Source organism: Prionailurus bengalensis, chromosome B3, assembly GCF_016509475.1.
Source record: "Prionailurus bengalensis isolate Pbe53 chromosome B3, Fcat_Pben_1.1_paternal_pri, whole genome shotgun sequence".
NCBI classification, from domain to species: domain Eukaryota; kingdom Metazoa; phylum Chordata; class Mammalia; order Carnivora; family Felidae; genus Prionailurus; species Prionailurus bengalensis.
Window position 1 is genome coordinate 106821436 of NC_057355.1, and position 21035 is coordinate 106842470.

Here is a 21035-nt window from a genome sequence, read left to right on the forward strand (position 1 = left end):
GGAAGTATAAAGGAATAGAGAAGCATCTTACCAAGGAGTCAAATAATGTTAACATTAGGGGCATACATCTTTATGAAGTTTAACAAAAATTTTTTGATTATTATCTATGCTTTTTTTGTTTCCTTCCCCCAACTAGATATTGACATAAGCATTTTTCATGTTATTAAACCTTTTTGAAAAAATTCAAGTATAGTTGACACTAAAACTCTCTTTTATTGTGGTAAAAAACACATGATGGAATTTACATCTTAACCCTTTTTAAGTATATAGTTCCATAGTGTTAAGTATATCTGCATTGTTGTGAAACATCTCTAGAACCTTTAAGCCTTGCAGAACTGAAACACTGTATCACTTCAGCAACTCCCCTTTTCTCCTCCCCCACCCCCACTGCCTCAGCCCCTGATAACCACCATTCTACTCTTTTTATTAATGTGACACCATAGATATGTTAGGGAAGTGGAAGCATGCAGTATTTGTTATTTTGTGGCTGGCTTCTTTCACTTAGCAAAAGTCTTCAAGATTCATCCATTTTGTAGTATGTGATAGGACTTCCTTTTTTTTTTTTTTTTCTTTAAAGCTGCATAGTATTTCATTACATCATATTTTGTTTATCCATTACAACTATATCCATTTTGGACATTCAGGTTGCTTCCACCTCTTGGCTATTGTGGATAATGCTCCTATGAACTCGCGCATGCAAATACCTCTTTGAGACCATGCTTTCAATTTTTTGCGATATACCCAGAGCCTGGTTCATCTGGTAGTTTTCTTTTTAATATTTTGAGATCCTGCCATACTGTTTTTAATAGCACCTGTGCCATTTTACATTCCCACCAACAAAAATGTTTGGTTTTTTTTTATGGTAGTTATCCTAATGAGTGTGAACTTATTAAAATTCTTAATAAACTTCTTAGCTGGCTGCATGTATTTCTATTTTATGGCTGTTGTAGGGTAATCATTTTCCTAATGTTTTTCCATTAAAAACCACTTGAACATCTTTTTTATGTCTCAGATTTTTTTTAAGGATGCATTCTTAGATATGAAATAAATGGGTCAAAAGATATAGAATTTTAAAGTTTTTTATAAGTGCTGCCAAATTGTCCTCAAGAAAGGTTTTGCCAGTCGACACTGATGAGGGTATTAAAGGATCTTTCATTTCACACGTGTTATGCTGAGTATTGTTATCTTACAATTATCTGTGACTGAACAACTGGCAAATGCTATCACATTGTATTTTAACTTGCGTTTTAGAAATTTGTTCAATAGAACTTTTTTTCCCAAGGCCATTTGTATTATTTCTTTCTCAGACGGCCTGCTTGCCCATGTATCTGTTTAAATCTCAATGTTTTAAACAGATAAGAGATTAATTAGCAATGCAAATATGAAGCTCCCGGAACTTTTCATAAATGCAGTAAACCATCATGGAACCCGTTAGAAGGAAACTTATGAGAGCTTCAGGCACATTTAAAATGACTGAAAATATTTCTCTGTGATTAAGGGTCTCGGTGCAGATTTACATAATTACTTATCTCAACAAGCCCTTTCCTCATTATGTGAAGGAAAACCTTAGGTCAGCTCCTGTCATTTTATGGCCCATTTGCATTTCCTGGAGTTGGCCTCAGTTGTTTCTTACTATATGCACTTTTTCTGCTGACTGTGAGGCTGTGCTACATAGAAGGCATTTCTGGAGGCAGAGGGGACAGGGAGATGATATGTAGTTTTTCCATTGGACTGCACATGTTTGGAAGAATAGGAGGTAGAACAATGAAATAATCCAAATATTATGAGGAGGGAGGCAGAAGTTTATATTAGACTGGTTTATGTGATAAAAGAAATGTTATACCCAGTGCTTTTTGTTTATAAATCGTATTGTAAAACAGATATTCACATGCTTAGCTAAAATATTTAAAGCATCTTGCCTATACAACACCTAATGTTACCAAAAATGCTGTATTTATCACAGTCCAGTTGTCTTCATGTCAGTGTGTCATAAGTCCATATTGTGGGGGAAATTGATTTTCTCCTACCTCAAGTGCTCTAGGTTTGTTCTCATTTAAACAGAAAATAGTTCTCTACCAAGCAAGGAGGGAGGTTCATGTTCTAAAACTAATTTTAGATGGTTATGGTAATTCAGTAATAGAATAGAATGCAGTGTTTACCGGTATACTTTAGAGAAGACAGCTTAGTGTTATCATGGCTCTGCTCACATCCTTTATTTCTGGGACTCTGTTCTGAGGCACCGTGGCTGTCTGTCCTCCTTCGCGAAGTAACAAACAAAATGCGGAACATAACCCACGGAGCTTTCTGGTAAGGCCAGTGTTGACAGATTCTCCCTGTGTATTTGTTTGGGAGACATGGTCTGACCCCGTGGTGTAGAGGCTTTTGAGAGGATTCTCCAGAGTAAGGGCCAAGATCCTGAGGAGGAGTCTCCTTTGGCACTCTCCTTTGTGAAATGTCAATTCATGTCTTCCTAGCCTGGAAGAATAGATATTTCTCCCCAGCTGATTCGTTAGTTCCTAGGCATCATTCAGATCACAAGTGGCTTGACTCATTGTAAAATTGGCTGATGGAACAGAATTTCCAAGAGTACCAAATGCAGTTGTAAGTGGGAAACCAGACACTTTATTCACACATTCTGTGGACAAATGACATCTCCAATGCAAAATGGACTGTGAAATATTTTATCTTAATTTTCCACAACGCTTTCTTGATTTGCAATGGCAAAATCCTGTAGGAAATAGAATAGAGATTATAAAGTCTTTTATTCTGTGGCTGATAAAGATCTGCATTAAAAGAATTGAAACGTACTTTTCTTGTTAATGGCAAGGAGTTCCATATTGTTTTATGAATTTACAAAAAAAAGATTAAGAAAATGTAAAACACTGAGGCTCTGTCATTTTCTGATTTAGCCAATCCCAGGTAACTCTTATTATAAAAGTTTTAAGTGGAATATATGACTGATGGAGTCACAATTTGTAGCTTTATGTAAGTGTCATTATTTAAAGGGACTCGTCCTAAGCATGCCAAGCTTTGACACTTTGTAAGATAGACCATCATTAATTTCTACCAAGATTGGCAACTATTATTTGGTTTGTGTTTACTGAGATTCTCAAATGTGTAATTTATCTTCTATTGAAGAAACACTTTTATTTTACTTTATTGTTATTTTTAAAAAAGATTTTATTTATTTATCTATTTATTTATTTAACATCCAAGATAGGTAGCATATAGTGCAATAATGATTTCAGGAGTAGATTCCAGTGATTCATCCCCTCGGTATAACACCCAGTGCTCATCCCAACAAGTGTCTTCCTTAGCGCCCCTTGCCGATTTAGCCCATCCCCCACCCACAATCCCTCCAGCAACCCTCTTTGTTCTCTGTATTTAAGTCTCTTATGTTTTGTCCCCCTCCCTGTTTTTATATTCTTTTTGCTTCCCTTCCCTTATGTTCATGTGTTTGGTCTCTTAAATTCCACATATGAGTGAAGTCATATGATTTTTGTCTTTCTCTGACTAATTTCGCTTAGCATAATACCCTCTCGTTCCATTCACGTTGTTGCGATGGCAAGGTGTCATTCTTTTTGATTGCTGAGTAATACTCCATTGTATATATATATATATATATATATATATATATATATATATATATATATATATATACATGCCACATCTTCTTTATCCATTCATCCGTCGATGGACATTTGGGCTCTTTCCGTACTTTGGCTATTGTTGATAGTGCTGCTGTAAACCCTGGGGTGCATGTGCCCTTTTGAAACAGCACACCTGTATCCTTTGGATAAATACCTAGTAGTGAATTGCTGGATCGCAGGGTAGTTCTATTTTTAATTTTTTGAGGAACCTCCATGCTGTTTTCCAGAGTGGCTGTACCAGTGTGCTTCCTCCCAGCAGTGCAAAAGATTTTAGTTTGTAAAGTAATCTCTGTATCCAACAAGGGGCTCGAATTTAACAACCCTGAGATCAAGAGTTGTGTGCTCTACTGACTGAGCTAGCCAGGTGCCCTGTAAAGAAACATTTTTAATACCTAGGTCCATATTATGGCAACAACACTATGGTTTACTTAGTATAATCATCTAGTTGATTGTACTAGAGGGAGGGATGAACTTTTTTGACGTGAGAATTTAAAAACAAATTTTTTTTTAATGTTTATTCATTTTTGAGAGACAACGTGAGCAGGGGAGGGGCAGAGAGAGAGGGAGACACAGAATCTGAAGCAGGCTCCAGGCCCCGAGCTGTCAGCACAGAGCCCGAGGCGGGGCTCGAACTCATGAACCGTGAGATCATGACCTGAGCCGAAGTTGGACACTCAAGCGACTGAGCCACCCAGGTGCCCCGAGAATTTTTTTTTATAGTATCAAACAGAAAGCCCTGATTATTATAGTAGGATAACTAATACAAGCAATTAAGTCAAAATTTCAAACCACATTATGATGGCTAATGTAGTAAGAAACTCTCCTGTGGGGGACTGCAAATTCTTTAGACTGCTATCTGCTTGTGTGACTTTGGCCAAGTGTCTTGGGCTTCCATTTCCTCAGATGTAAAATGGTGAGGTTTGAATTAGCTCACCAGTTCTGTGACAGTTTTGTTGTCTCCAGTGGCTTTTAAAGGAGTATAGCAGTCACTGTCTGAGTTGGCCCTGAGTGTTCTGCATCAGAAGTCAAGATGACCCCTTTTTAGACCTAGCAAATTGAAACCTGGAGTAAGTGATTTGCCTACTAATAAATTTAGTATAATGATAGAGTTAGAGCTCAGGTCTCCAATAACCTCTTAGATACCTATCTGACACAGTCTGGATGTCACATGCACATGTCCTTTCCCCCACTTTCTCTTCCCCACACAGCTGTGGCAGACAGCGTTTATCTAATGCTTATCTAATGTGACATTTCTTTCCTACTCAGCCTGGACATGGCCTCAACCCTTCTCGAAGCAATATTCTAACAGCCACAGCTAACAGACAAGGGGATCTAACTGGTTCGACGTTGTAAGTAGTAGAATCTTTCAAATAAAAAAAAGTCACAGATGGTTTTTTACGGAGATTTACTTGTTTAATTCAAGTGGAATATTGCGGCCTTCTCTTTCGTACCGGTTCCCAGCGTGATGATTCCTTTTTAATTAAAGGAAATTCTAGATTCCCACATGACCTTGAATTCAGTAACATTTTAAATGAATTTGTGATGAATCCCAACATACAGATGCATTTGGAAGATGGCATACATATCTGTGTGAGACATTTTCGTGTTTATGAATTATTGCCTTTGTTCACCACCCCGCCAAGCAAAAGACAGGCATTAGAAACCATTACTTTATACCAGTTTGTCTTTTTTTCTTGGTTTCAGTTTAAATTTTTATTTTATTTATTTTTTTAAATATTTTTTTTTTTAACGTTTATTTATTTCTGAGACAGAGAGAGACAGACATGAACGGGGGAGGGTCAGAGAGAGGGAGACACAGAATCTGAAGCAGGCTCCAGGCTCTGAGCTGTCAGCACAGACCCCGACGCGGGGCTCGAACTCACGGACCGCGAGATCATGACCTGAGCCGAAGTCGGACGTTTAACCGACTGAGCCACCCAGGCAGCCTTCAGTTTAAATTTTTAAAGTAGGATTGAGTTTTCATTTTAAGGGATCTCATCAGTGGTTTTCATACTATGTGCTGTAGAGTCCCAATTCTAGGAGGTGGGGAGAGTCCCCCTTTCCCCACACCCCTTCTGGCTCTAACCAGCCTGTTTTCATTCAAAGTCTTCTATATATTGAGGTTCTCCATGAGATTTCATTTGGATAAAGGGTTTCACAGCTTTAAAAAAATTGAAAAACACTGATAATCCCACCTTCCCATTTTACACAGAATGGTTTGGAGTTACCCTATTAACACTGGAGCCAGGCTGAGGACCCCGATGGTCCAATTTGCAGGTCACTCTTCAACCCCTTACCTGAGCTGCTGCTCAGAGGACCAGTGGAGGATGTAAACTAACACCACTGCCAGCTGAGTGCAGCGGGCACTTATGTAGAAGGAGAAAATGTTTACTTTATATGGAAAGAAAAATTGTTTATGTTATAATGCCAGGGGAGGGACTCACGTCTATTTTTATTCCACCCTTGAATAAAAGGTTATGTTGTGTACGTATTTGTAAATGTTTGTCTTGTTTGGGTGTGGGCTTCTCTTACTTATTTGGGCTGGGTGGCGGGATGGTGAAGCTTTTTTTTTTTTTTTTTTAACCTTTATGTTAAACCAGTAGAGAGCGATGCCACCGGCAGAAGAATGCTTCCCTTCTCTTTTCTCCCAGTGCTGTTCTCCTTCCCATGCTGTGGCGTGCTTTCCCGTGTCCTGGGTTTAAGCACTGTCGAAGCAGAGTCTTTCCTGGATTTTGCCTTTGATAAAGGACGGTCTCATTTCAGGATTCATTTCTCTGCAGTGCTCATCTATTGCCATTATTAAAATCAACATGCCATTAAGATCCCAGCCAAATAGGATACTTACCATATGTGGCCTGGGCTACCCTTTTCTGCCTGTGGCATTAGCACAAAGCCAAATGTCCCTCCGAAGCCCGCTGTGATTTCTAGGACTTGCTTTCCTCATTGACCTTGGCCGTTTGGGGCTGTAGGTGATCCAGGATAACTGGAGTGAATGTCTGGTGACTGATTGCAGAGGGTGGGCCCCATACCTGGCTGTGGGATGTTAAGTGCTTCTGGTTCCTCCTCTTCCTGGTTGGCAGGAAGTGCTGACTGCTCCCACAGACCCCCTGACAGGCCACTTGCTTTCTTGCCCACTTGGGAAGGTTCTTACCTCTCTTGTGGAGACGCTTTTCTTTAAACTGCAGCAAAGCCAAAATGGTTTGCTTTGGCCAGTAGTCTCAACCTCTTCCTTTCCCGTATGTTTTAACAGATATGATGAGAAAGGGAAAGCACTTTTCTCTGGCCCAGGCCACTTTTTACCAAAACAGTGGAGGGAAAAGTTAGGAGGTAAAAGGAGAAAGAAGAAAAGCACATAGGAGGATGTTACATCAGAATACTGATTCTCAGATAATTGAGTGGTAATTTTTGTGCCTGAGTCGTGAAGCTGAACTGTAAAGGAAGTTTGGGGAGCCTAGTGGAAGACCTCATTCGAGAAGGAGTCTCTTCGTGCCATTTTCCACCCGGAAATTAAAATAGCTATCTGCTGTCTTACTCTTTCCACCGTCAGCTCTCCAACAGATCGTTTTCTGTCAGGAAGAATTAGGACGGCGAATTACAAGTTCTTGGTCCGCTAAGGACAGGCTCTCTGAGAGCTTTAGTTACCTGAGCACTTCACCAATATCACTCTAGAGAGAGACTCACCGAGCAGCCTTCGGGGGCAAAAGTTTGGTGAGCAACAGGACTCTGAAGGGCCCGTCAAGTATATATGACACTTAATGTGCTTTGGTGGAAATATTTTTTACTAGTGGTAATTTAGTCTTCTTAACCAGGGCGTGTTAAAATGTCCACCACTCATCTCTTTGTCACTGGAATTACTGATTAGTTGGCTATAATCTGACCAGAATGACTGGTAAAAAGAGTAGGAGTATAACCTCAAGGATTATTACCCAGAAGCTGTTTTTAAAAGGCATCCCTGGGGGGTGGGGGGAGACATCCCTAGAAATCTGAGTAAGATCTATAGTCTAGTTAACTGTGATGTTCCCGGTTTTGATAATATATCATGGTTATGGTTATGTAAGCTATTTCCAATGGGGGAAGCAGGGAACTTTTCTGTACCTTTTTTTTTTTTTTTTTTTTGGTAACTTCTTGTGAGTCTGTGGTTATGGCAAGATAAAAAGTTAAAAATACCCTGCGAAGAATAATTATCACTCCGGGTAAGACATTTCAGGTCTGACTTTGTTTGCTTTTTGCTTCCTGTCCCTGCTACCTCCCTTCCTTCTTTCTTTTAATGCTTTATTGAGAGATATTTCACATACAAAAATCATGTATTTTAGAGTAAATTTAATGGTTATTGTCCCAGTTCATTGGCTTATTCAGAGTTGTTACAACCATCACCACTATCTAATTCTTAAACATGTTCTTTCTTTTAAAATTTTTTTAAAAGGTTTTTTTATTTAAGTAATCTCTATACCCAACATGGGGCCGGAACTCACGACCCTGAGATCAAGAGTAGCACGCTCTTTGGACTGAGCCAGCCAGGCTCCCTTGATCCTAGCACATTTTCAACTTTCCCGAAAGGAACATCATAGGCATAAGCAGTCATCTGTGACTGTGGACATCCTTCTCGTCCTCCCATCCCCAAATCCATCCCAGGCAACCATTAATCCTCTTTCTGCCCAAATAGATAGATTGGCTTGTTCTGGACATTTCATACAAATGGAGTCATACGACATGTGGCCTTTTTTGACTGGTTTCTTTGATTTAGTATAGTGTTTTCAAAAGTTCATCCATTCACCACATGTACCAGCATTTAATTCTTTTTTGTTGCCAGATAATATTTCATTTTATGGATATACCACATTTTGTTTATTCGTGGACATTTAGGTTGCTCCCATTCTTAGGTTATCACAAACAGTGCTGCTGTCAATATTTGTGTACAAGTTTTTGCGTGAACACATGTTTTCAGTGTTCTTGGGTAAATACCTAAGTATAGAATTGTTGGGTTATATGGAGACTCTATGTTTAACGTTTTGAGGAACTGTCAAATTGTATTCCAGAGTGGCCATACCATTTTCTGTTTCCGCCAGCAGTGAATGAGGATTCCAATGCCTTTACATCCCAGGTGTTTCTTAGATACTATATTTGTCTATTTTAGTTGTGTTTATGGAAGGCCTCCTGTTGTCTTGGTGGGTATGGGAACCGGGACCTGAATGATGATTTTGGAGGAAATGAAACAAATGAAAATCAAGTAAATTATTTTCAGACTGGCTCAGTGTAGTGCTGGAAACCTTTCAGCCCTGAGCGTACAAACCTTCCTGTTTGACTGGATATGACATTACCAGGAATTTTACTTTCCTGCTTTCGTTCTCCCTGAGGAGAAAAAAGAAATATGTCTTTTCCTCAGCTAGACGTGGAGGGTTCAAACACACATAAAAGACCCCTGAGTTATTAACAATTCCACAGGAACATGTACTTGGTTTATGCCCAGAATAGTTTCTCTCCAGTCATTCTCTCGGTGCTTCCTCTGTGCTGTTCTCCGCCGGAGCGTAACCTAAGAGCTGAATCAAGGTTTGTTCAGTCGGTGTTTGGAAAAGAAACGGTGACTGGATGCTGGTCAGCTGGCTCGGGGCTGCTGGCAAGACTGGCCTAGACCATGCTTTCTGCAGGCTGCAACCTCTCAGGCTTGTTAAAGGCCTGTAGCGGGCGGTGGTTGTGTTTGCCGTGTCTGAGGTCAGGATGACAGGACCTTTCATAATCCCCCATGGCAGTGAACAGGCAGGTTCAGAGATCCTGGAAATGGCCAGTACACCGTCCAGAGACAAGATCCCAGATCCTTTGCTCTGTGTGGGACCTGCGGAGCAGGCAGGGAAGGGAATAACAAACAATGTTGTTTCTTAGTTCTGGTACATAGATGTAACTCCCGCTGTCTTCTGGCCACTGTTGGTTACTTTTGGTTATACACTGGCAGTAAGCAATTGGATTATTTTGCTACTGAAACCACACTGTGGCAGAGAAGGCCTGCCTCTTATGACTGCTTTTCTTACGTTCCCTATTTCTATGCTTGTGGAAAAGAACTTTATGAATGTTTGCGATCTGGTGGATTGCCTCCAGATTTTCATTCACACACCAGTGTGAGTCTCTGTGACACAGGGCAGGTTTAGAAGGTGAGTGTTGTTCCCTGGGGCCTCTCTAGCCCTGTTTCAGCTGGTCTGCTCTTCTGAGAGCTGTATAGTCATACCTCCTCTGACTTGCCAGAGTCCCTCCCTGAAATGACTTAAATCAGGACAAGACTTCATGATCCTATCTCTTTTCCCTTAAAAACTGTCCATCTCAGACGCATGCATTCAGTGTCCTGTATTATCTCTGTCGAGTCAATATCTTTCATTAAAATGAGGTTGGGGGATGGCACCTGGGTGGCTCAGTTGGCTAAGCCTCTGACTCTTTCTTGATAGTGGCTCAGGTCATGATCTCAGTTTGTGGGATCGAGTCCTGTGTCGGGCTCTGTGCTGATAATGTGGAGCCTGCTTGGGATTGTCTCTCTCCCTCTCTCTGCCCCTACCCCCCTCTAAATAAGTAAACATTAAAAAAAAGTTTAAAAATAAAATGATGTTGGGCGTGTATATATATATGTATATGTGCGTGTGCGTGTGGGAGGGTGTGATTTTTTGGATAGCTGCCTATTTATTACACCCATTGCAAATTGCCTATGCATTTTATTATGCCTCTATTTCATAGATTTGCACCCCCCCTCAACAAAAGATTTTAGGTTTAGCCATTTCAAGGGTCAATTTCATATCACCGTGAAGTATTGATATACTTTAAGATTAGAGTAACAGTTGATGTGTTGTCTGTTGGCTACCCTATTATGTAATTTCTACAGTAATTAATGTATTTGGCTTAATTACTTCAATTGGAACTTAAAGAATTGAATTCTAAATCTATACATAATGTATTTCTTTTGACTTACTGTGGTCCAGCCATGACTGGGTTGAGAGTTCATAATGCCTTCCCATATTCCCCCAAATAGGAGTTTCCTGCAGTTTAAAAATGTTCTAAGCAGATATTTGTTCATCTGGCATTGTGTTTGACCTGGTCTTGGGAGAAAGAAAACTGTCTGAAAAAGGCTGGTTCTCATGTGGTGGGGGACAGAAAACTGGTTCCTCCTAATCTGTATATGTGCCTTTTTTGTTACTGGCCCCAGTGAACTCAAAGAGGCAGACTGTGTGATCTGCCAGGTCTCAGGATTAGCTCCGTGTGAGTGTCTGTGACTGATTTCGAAGGCATCAGTCACCACAGCATTTCATACAGCTACCTTCAACCTGAGTACTGTAAGTGGCTTATCTGTGTTACATTTTATCCAGTGTAAATCCAGTGTTATTCGATAAACGAAAGTCATCCTTTTGTCTCTATGTGACATTTTCACCTTTGAGGTCTTCTGATTACATCATTGTTATGAGAGGTCTGAGGTTTGATTCTTCTAAATAAAATATGTTCTATGCTGTCCAGTATGGCAGCGAGTAGCCATATGTGACTATTTAAATTCTAATTAGTTACAATTAATTACAAATTGCATTTGTCCGTCACACTAGTCACATTTCAGACCTCCACTAGCCACACATGGCTAGTGGCTACTCTTTGGGAAAGTGCAGAGATAGAACACGTCCATCGCCATGGAAAGTTGGCTGACTGTAGACTTTTCTCTATCCTATAAAATCCAGGCAAGACATTAATCACGGCAAAGAGGTAAATTCATGTGCTGGTAAACTGTTGCTGCTTATTCCTAGCCTAAAATGAGAGAAGTAACAGGATGTGTCATTCATGCTTTACTTGTTTCTGGGCAGTGTTTCCTTACTATGGTTTGGTTTCCAAAGGGCTGTGTATGTCCAGTAATCAGACTTGCTCATATCCCAGTGCAAGTTAGATGTTCTGAAACAATATATAAATACATTACTGTCTACCATCCCTTACATTAGAAATGAGATCTCTAGCTCCATTTCCAGGAGTGAGTTGTGGGTAAATTAAAATTTTACCAAGATAGGGTTGTCACTATTGGCCTGTTTCCTAAATGGCACAGGCTTTGTCTTGGGCGGGGGAGAGTGGTTAGGTTTCATTTTGGTTTAAATTTACGTCTATTGGCTTTTAGTTGTTAGGAGATATTTTTGAGACTGGATATTTGTTAACTGTATTTATCCACCTTGAAATTTGAATTCACAAGCTATTAATTTATGAACAGAAGAATTGGGTGTAAGTCCTCCCCTCCTTTACCCTTCCACATATGACTATTAAGTTCTTGCTGCTTTTGTGTAACTGATATCCAAGGGTTGAGACTGCCTACAAGCCATAGAACATGGACATACAACATGTTAGCTCTCCAGGAAGGTTCTGGTAAATGGACAGAGAAGTGGCAATTAACTGAAAGACCTTTCCTAGCTAATGTGAACCATTCTTTCTTTAATTTTCATTATCTTGAATAATTCCCAATTGCTTGAGAATATATACCTGTGTTCTTTCTAATGTGTGCATTTGGTGGTGATGGTGTATACACCAAAATTATATCTAAATTCCTCTTAGGGCAAGGGTGTGATACTGAAGAGGAATTTAACACATTCTACCACCAGCTCCCCCACCCCATCACCAGCCTATTTTCAGAAACATTGTAGGTGAGGTTATGTGAATTTTTATTTTATTTTTTTATAAATAATATTTTCCCAAGGGCTGGAAAAACTCCATAGCAAGTAGCTAGCTCTTGGCATAACCCCTTGGGGAAACCATTGCTGTGCCATGGTGTGAGGATCCTGGTTCTTGTTCTCTGCTATCTTCTGGGACAAGCAAGAGCACTTTTTATTCAGGTTCAGCACTTCAAGATGTAGCTTTTATATTCTCTCTTTCATGAAGAATCACTTATTTTCTTTATTCTTTTGTTTCATGCCTGCTTATCTGTCATTGGAAGTACTTTATTTTTCTTAAGCCCATGGTAAATTTGTATATATCATCTATACATATATCATAATAGAATACTTTTTCTTCCAAGAATAGAACCTGGGCTAACATGTAGAAAACTGGAATTGCTACTCTTTAGAACTGGATCTTAGATCTGGTTAAAAATAAATAAAATGAAATGAAATGAAATAAAATAAAAAAATAAAATAAAATAATAAATTAGTGTCAATGTCTTTCATATATTCATGAATATGTAAACACATAACGTTTGGTTTGAACATGAACTTGGCTGTCATGTGTTGTGATTCATTGAGTGCTTCCTCTAGCTTCTTGTTCTCAGGGCCTTGCTTTTCTAGTATTCCTTTGGTGCCCGCTCCTTTGCCTCAGGAACCTTAGCACTGCATCTAGCCATGCTGTTATTCATTCTTAACTGTGGGCCAACATCTTGCTCCAAATGCATACATTTACCTTGGCTGGGTGTTAGCCATAGATTATGTTTGGACCCAAGAGTGATTCCTGCTATGGATGTAACTTTTAAAAACACAGAATGTCATCTATATTGCCCATTACTGAGCCACGTTGAAAAGTATTGTCTTGCATTTAGTTCTGGATTTTGAGCATTTGATCCACATTTCAAGCCTCTCCTTCTGTGATTTTGTTTTACCAGAAGGTTCTGGCAGGAGATAGAATGATTTGGAGAAGAGATTCATGGAAGTCAGAGAATCGATGGCTCTATTCTCTGGAAGTCATGGAACTGGACTAATTTTAAGCTTCTGAAAGGGAAGGGCAATATGTTTATTACCTATATTAACCTGTAAGTATTTAATCTATAGCACTTAGCCTATAATTGACTGATCGATTAACTCTAGAGCAAACATGCTCAGTGTGTTCTTGTTTTTTTTTTTTTTTTTCATTTTTAAAGTTTATTTATTTTGAGAGAGGAGGGGGAAGGACAGAGAGAGAGGAGAGAGAAAATCCCAAGCAGTCTCCGCGCTGTCAGTGCAGAGCCCCATGTGGGGCTCCATCTCATGAACTGTGAGATCTTGACCTGAACCGAAACCGAGAGCCGGTCACTTAACCTACTGAGCCACCCAGGCTTAACCGACTGAGCCCCCCCCTGTGTTTTGTTTTTGTTAATATTTAAGTGCTAAAATTGAATATTGTGTATCAGAGATGTTTGCCTAGTTTTGAACGATGATCTGGCTTATTACATGGTGTCTTTATTAACCACACTCATTATTGTTTCCAACGATACTTACAGTGAGTACATTAATGATAATTAATAGCTTTCATGATGAAGCCAAAAAATGAATGTGGTTAGTGAAGCAACACTGCTGAAACTGTTTTTCTCCCCCACTAACACAGGGTAGGGCGTGGGCTCTTTCTTTCCCAGTGCTTCCCTTCTCTAGCTTACTCCACAGATTTATTAGCTCCATTTCTTCCGTTACCTATGAGGACCCCTGGGAGTAAATACAGTGTGGTTCTAAATTCTGGATTTGTCAGGGTGTGCAGTTGAGTACTGGGTTTGTTGGGCAGAGATCTTGATTTGAGCCTCCTTGGGCCAGCTTTGCCACCTCTAGCTCTATGATTCTGGGCAAGGTTTGATCTAATTACCTCTTTTGGAGAATGTGTATTAATGATACCTGGCTTCCCTGCCTGCTTAGAGAGGGCTTGTGAAGATCAAAGGAGAAACAGTACATGGAGTCATTTGCACAGTACTGTAAAACGTACGATCTCACTATTAAAAAGGGTAATTAGGGTCCCTGGGTGGCTCAGTCCGTTGACTGTGTGATTTCAACTCAGGTCATGATCTCACAACTCTCTGAATTCTAGCTCCGCATCGGGCTCACTGCTGTCAGCACGGTGCCTGCTTCGGATCCTCTATCCCCTTGTCTGCTCCTTCCCCACTCACGCTCTGTCTCTCAAAAATGAATGAACATTTATTTTAAAAAATAGTAAATTGCCTGTGTATTGATATTTATACTCACTGAACCCTCTTCTTCATGTGTTAAGAAACACAAGCCTGGGCGTTGGGGCAGCTAAAAACAACTGCAAAGAATCCAATGGAATATATGCTCAAAATGTATTTTAGTTGCCTGGTGATGATATTTTTGCATTTGAATTATCAATGTGGTACTTGTTATTTTTTTCCAGTAGTTTGAGAATGGAGCTTGGAACATTTTTCACTGGAGTCCATTTGGTAGACTGTCCCCTGGGACATTCATCTTAGTGGAACAGTATTGAACTAATGCCTACTTTCTTGGTTTGCTGTTCTCTGGGCTGACTTGGTTTGTACCTCTGGAAGATCATAGAGAAGCCACCAACTAGCACCAAAGTCTCTACTTTATTCTTTTTTTTTAGTTGTTGCATTGGAATTATTTTGAATGTAAGCAAGAGAAACTAAACTTAGGCAAAAAGAAAAAGAAAAAAAAAAAGAAAAGAAAAAAAAAAAAAGAATTTTCCTGAAGAATATGAGGTAGCCCTTATACCTACAGGAAAACTGGAAAGCACAGGTACCTGTGGAGATTTAGAATTCTGGGGAGAGGGGCACCTGGGTGGCTCAGTTGTTTAAGTGTCTGACTTCGGCTCAGGTCATGATCTCACGGATCATGGGTTCAAGCCCTATGTTAGTCTCTGTGCTGACAAGTGAGACCCCAGAGCCTGCTTCAGATTCTGTTTCTCCCTCTCTCTCTGTCCCTCCCCTGCTCGTTCTCTCTCTCCCCGCCCCCCCTCTCAAAAATAAACATTAAAAAATATGTAAAGGGGCTCCTGGGTGGCTCAGTTGGTTAAGCGTCCAATTCTTCATTTCAACTCATGATCTCACGGTTTGTAGGATAGAGCCCCATATGGGGCTCTGTGCTGACAGCACGGAGCCTGTGCTCTCTCTCCTTCTCTCTCAAAATAAACATTAAACAAAAAAAAAAGAAATAAAATAAAATTCCAGAGAGAAAGCCTGCTTTGCCTATCCTAGGTCTTTGCTCAGCATTGGCATATATTTCATGGGGTTGGAGGGGTAGGGGCTGTGATCCCAAGAGTGCAAGGAATAGAGATAGGTGATTCCCTATAAAATCTGTGTGCTAGATAGGCAAAAATGACACTAGCTTTCAGCAAGATTCTCAGTTCTCTGAAATTGGGTGGGAGGGGGGGGAACTTAACATCCTTTGTCCATGTATCTGCCAGCATGGGTTAAACCCCCCTTTTACTGATAAGAGAAATTGAAGTTGAGAAACAGCAAAGGAGGAAGGTATCTTCATTAGAAAGGGAGGCACTTGTCCTGCAAATACAATACAAGGGCCCTTGCCCTAGAATCTAGGGATGGGCCATGGCACTCAGTAGCAATAGCATTCCTGTATCATTTTCAGGGCCACCATGTGTCTACTTAGGGTGGCCCTGGCCAACTCCACCAACAGAAAGTAGTGTGAATGGTGCCCCTGGAGTTCTACAAAGCCATGGTCTCTGGTCTTGTTTCTATCAGATTCTTTTTTCACTTCTATATTTTAATTAAAAAAATGTTCAGCATAGGTCTGTAGAATTTTCAGTGAAACAACTAAGTACTTGAGTCAAAATATTTATTTCCCCATAGTCTAATTAATATATGAAATACTTTTAACATATGTTCTAATTTTAGCTTCTAATTCTTTATATGGACTCCATTATAAATACATTGGGTACTTTATGAACCACCATACAGAAATGGGTTTATATATGAGCAGGAAAGGTGTGGTGTGCCTTTCATTTCCTTCCTTCTGTCCCTCACTCCTGAAAATGTGCTTTTAGTGAAAGAGAGGGAAGTTTCTCCTTTTCCATTATAGACTACCTATGTAGGTCACTTTCTTGTTTTTTAAATTGTTTAACCGAAACAACTGGCCATGAGATTGAGATCTAGGTTTGTGTGAAGGTCTTGATGGACTTGTTTGGGATGGCTAGGTATCAGAGGTGTGATTTGCAAGTTTAATGTGTTCCAACTCTGAACATCCCTGTAAGTGTCCATCCTATGCTGCATAAAGTATGCAAAAAAATTATGTATGTATACATGTATGTATGTATGTATATCCGTATATACAGATATGTATGTATGTATGTATATCCATATATACAGATATGTATGTATGTATATCCATATATACGGATATATGTGTGTGTGTGTGTATGTATATATCCTTCCAAGGATCTAATGTTTCCCCTGACATAAGTTAGGTATTAAGATGTTTTACCTAGAGACAGCATCAGCTTATCATATATATATGATATATGATATGATATATGATATGATATATATGATATGATATATTTTATACACACACACACACACACACACACACACGAAGGTTTGCACATGGGCCTGGATTCTTGGGAGGTTATCTATAACCACATACTTGTGCAGATTTCCCCAGTGTCCCAGACCAAATTTGGTGCTCCTGAGCACAATTAGGAGAAATTGTTCGCACTAAAGTTCTTCCACTAAAATTTGACTGTCCTTAAGGGCAGGGATGGGGTCTTATTTTCGGTGATGCCGCCACTGCTGGGCACCCATGTGCACACCCAGGACTATCGGGTGGTACTTGTTGCTCCTGAGGCAGGCTTTCACAGTGGGACTTCGTGACTTCTTATGCCCAGTCACTACCACCAAGCTCTATCTTTACTTTGTACTGAAATAGTCAGAGTAGGACCGTTATTCCTGTGTGACCAAAGGACAGACTCCTATGCCTTCTGTATTATGCTCTTTATATAGTGAAATAGGATCCTTTGGTACTCCACTTCTTTCTTTTTTGCACCACCATTGTAGTTATCTAATTTTAAAGTGTGGGGGAACAAAAGTACGGCTGTCTTTTTCTAACTGCCATTGGGGAAAAGATTGATTTCAAACAGGGGCAGCACAGAGCATAGGATGTGATTACTAGTAGTTACTTACCCCTTAAATATTTTTTTGAAGAAGGGCTAGAGTTACATATGTCAACCCACAAGTTGTTTTGTATTTTTTAGCACCTTTTTTTAGTTTTAAGGGAGAAAAAAACCTACCCTAGGCAGTGATACTGAAATCTTTTAAATTTGTGGCGTGATAGGAAAATGTAATCACAGTGTCAACATTCTGTCATCTTCTATTCATCTTTCTTTATGGAAAAAAATAATTATAGTGGTTCTCACACAATTCCAAGGATCTAATGTTTCTTGTGACATAAGTTAGGTATTAAGATGTTTTATCTGACAATATCAGCTTATCATGGAATTTAGAAATGACATTCTTGCCCATTACTGGCCTTTGTGTCCCCCTTGCCCCCCCCCCCCCCCCCCCCCCGCAAGAGAAAACTAAGGGAAGGAGAAATTGCATTTTTACTATTGGTCAAATATGGTTTAGAGCATCACTTTACCTGATAATATCTGCAAATTCACTTAACTCAAACGGTTTTGTCTTCCCACACATTTCAAATAAATGCTAACAGGAAAATACCTCTGTAGAAGCAGAAGGGTTATTTTTAGATCGTGCTCCTATATTTGGGCTTCATTACTTAGATTTTTTTTCCCCAGGGCCAGGGTCATATTTATGTAGGCTGTGCTTGATGGCTTTTCCTTATTCTTGTCTTTACTCAAGAACCACCTGGAAGCCAGCACACTCAGTACACATGTTCTTTTGTAATCTGAATAAATCCTGTCTTCCTTGCCTACCTTTTCCCTCTGTCCTTCCCCTAAGTGTTGTAGATCAAACGGTTACTTTGTTTTAGACTTACCTCTAGTTTTTTTTGTTTTTTGTTTTTTTTCTGAAATTTATTGACAAATTGGTTTCCATACAACACCCAGTGCTCATCCCAAAAGGTGCCCTCCTCAATACCCATCACCCACCCTCTCCTCCCTCCCACCCCCCATCAACCCTCAGTTTGTTCTCAGTTTTTAACAGTCTCTTATGCTTTGGCTCTCTCCCATTCTAACCTCTTTTTTTTTTTTTTTTTCCTTCCCCTCCCCCATGGGTTCCTGTTAAGTTTCTCAGGATCCACATAAGAGTGAGACCATATGGTATCTGTCTTTCTCTGTATGGCTTATTTCACTTAGCATCACACTCTCCAGTTCCATCCACGTTGCTACAAAAGGCCATATTTCATTTTTTCTCATTGCCATGTAATATTCCATTGTGTATATAAACCACAATTTCTTTATCCATTCATCAGTTGATGGACATTTAGGCTCTTTCCATAATTTGGCTATTGTTGAGAGTGCTGCTATGAACATTGGGGTACAAGTGGCCCTATGCATCAGTGCTCCTGTATCCCTTGGATAAATTCCTAGCAGTGCTATTGCTGGGTCATAGGGTAGGTCTATTTTTAATTTTCTGAGGAACCTCCACACTGCTTTCCAGAGCGGCTGCACCAATTTGCATTCCCACCAACAGTGCAAGAGGGTTCCCGTTTCTCCACATCCTCTCCAGCATCTAGAGTCTCCTGATTTGTTCATTTTGGCTACTCTGACTGGCGTGAGGTGATACCTGAGTGTGGTTTTGATTTGTATTTCCCTGATAAGGAGCGACGCTGAACATCTTTTCATGTGCCTGTTGGCCATCCGGATGTCTTCTTTGGAGAAGTGTCTATTCATGTTTTCTGCCCATTTCTTCACTGGGTTATTTGTTTTTCGGGTGTGGAGTTTGGTGAGCTCTTTATAGATTTTGGATACTAGCCCTTTGTCCGATATGTCATTTGCGAATATCTTTTCCCATTCCGTTGGTTGCCTTTTAGTTTTGTTGGTTGTTTCCTTTGCTGTGCAGAAGCTTTTTATCTTCATAAGGTCCCAGTAATTCACTTTTGCTTTTAATTCCCTTGCCTTTGGGGATGTGTCGAGTAAGAGATTGCTACGGCTGAGGTCAGAGAGGTCTTTTCCTGCTTTCTCCTCTAAGGTTTTGATGGTTTCCTGTCTCACATTTAGGTCCTTTATCCATTTTGAGTTTATTTTTGTGAATGGTGTGAGAAAGTGGTCTAGTTTCAACCTTCTGCATGTTGCTGTCCAGTTCTCCCAGCACCATTTGTTAAAGAGGCTGTCTTTTTTCCATTGGATGTTCTTTCCTGCTTTGTCAAAGATGAGTTGGCCATACGTTTGTGGGTCTAGTTCTGGGGTTTCTATTCTATTCCATTGGTCTATGTGTCTGTTTTGGTGCCAATACCATGCTGTCTTGATGATGACAGCTTTGTAGTAGAGGCTAAAGTCTGGGATGGTGATGCCTCCTGCTTTGGTCTTCTTTTTCAAAATTCCTTTGGCTATTCGGGGCCTTTTGTGGTTCCATATGAATTTTAGGATTGCTTGTTCTAGTTTCGAGAAGAATGCTGGTGCAATTTTGATTGGGATTGCATTGAATGTGTAGATAGCTTTGGGTAGTATTGACATTTTGACAATATTTATTTTTCCAATCCATGAGCAGGGAATGTCTTTCCATTTCTTTAAATCTTCTTCAATTTCCTTCAGAAGCTTTCTATAGTTTTCAGCATACAGATCCTTTACATCTTTGGTTAGATTTATTCCTAGGTATTTTATGCTTCTTGGTGCAATTGTGAATGGGATCAGTTTCTTTATTTGTCTTTCTGTTGCTTCATTGTTAGTGTATAAGAATGCAACTGATTTCTGTACATTGATTTTGTATCCTGCAACTTTGCTGAATTCCTGTATCAGTTCTAGCAGACTTTTGGTGGAGTCTATCGGATTTTCCATGTATAATATCATGTCATCTGCAAAAAGCGAAAGCTTGACTTCATCTTTGCCAATTTTGATGCCTTTGATTTCCTTTTGTTGTCTGATTGCTGATGCTAGAACTTCCAGCACTATGTTAAACAGCAGCGGTGAGAGTGGGCATCCTTGTCGTGTTCCTGATCTCAGGGAAAAAGCTTTCAGTTTTTCCCCGTTGAGGATGATGTTAGCTGTGGGCTTTTCATAAATGGCTTTTATGATCTTTAAGTATGTTCCTTCTATCCCGTAGACTTACCTCTAGTTTTAAGTAACTTATTTTTTCCTAGTTGCAAGTAGCAGTCCATTGGTAGAATGGATACCCTCCCCTTTTCTCCTCTGAATTCTAAAACACCTTAATTTTTTTATCGATTTTTTTTATGTTATATTACATTTAGAAAATGTTAGAGAATTCATGTGATAAGATTTTTTCTGATGAGGATTATATTAGGATTGTAGCTGTGATGACCCAACAAGTATTGAAACTAAGAAACATTTAGTGGACTGGTTTAAAAGATTCCTCACAGGGTGTTTCTTTCTTTTCCTTTCCTTTCCGTTTTTTTGTTTTTATTTTTTTTTGTTTTTTTTAACGTTTTATTTTTTGAGAGAGAGTGTGAGCCAGGGAAGGGCAGAGAGAGAGAGACGGAGATACAAAATCTGAAGCAGGCTCCAGGCTGAGGCAGCACAGAGCCCAACATGGGCCTTTGCGTTGGGGCATAGGTAGCCATGGTGATTTTCCTGCCTATAAATAGTTTTCTAGGTTGAAAT

General features: G+C 39.8%; 1 protein-coding gene across 5 annotated transcripts in view; it reads left to right on the plus strand.

Annotated features, from left to right (window-relative positions):
• Positions 1-21035, plus strand: part of DAAM1 (dishevelled associated activator of morphogenesis 1) — a 178292-nt gene that overhangs the window by 18841 nt on the left and 138416 nt on the right. For 2 of the 5 annotated variants that reach the window (XM_043556271.1, XM_043556273.1), the window contains exon 2: positions 4917-4999. The exons of the other annotated variants lie outside the window; for them this stretch is intronic. The gene's annotated coding sequence lies outside the window, so the exon portion shown is untranslated. The remainder of the gene's footprint in view (positions 1-4916; positions 5000-21035) is intronic. 5 annotated transcript variants of the gene reach the window in all.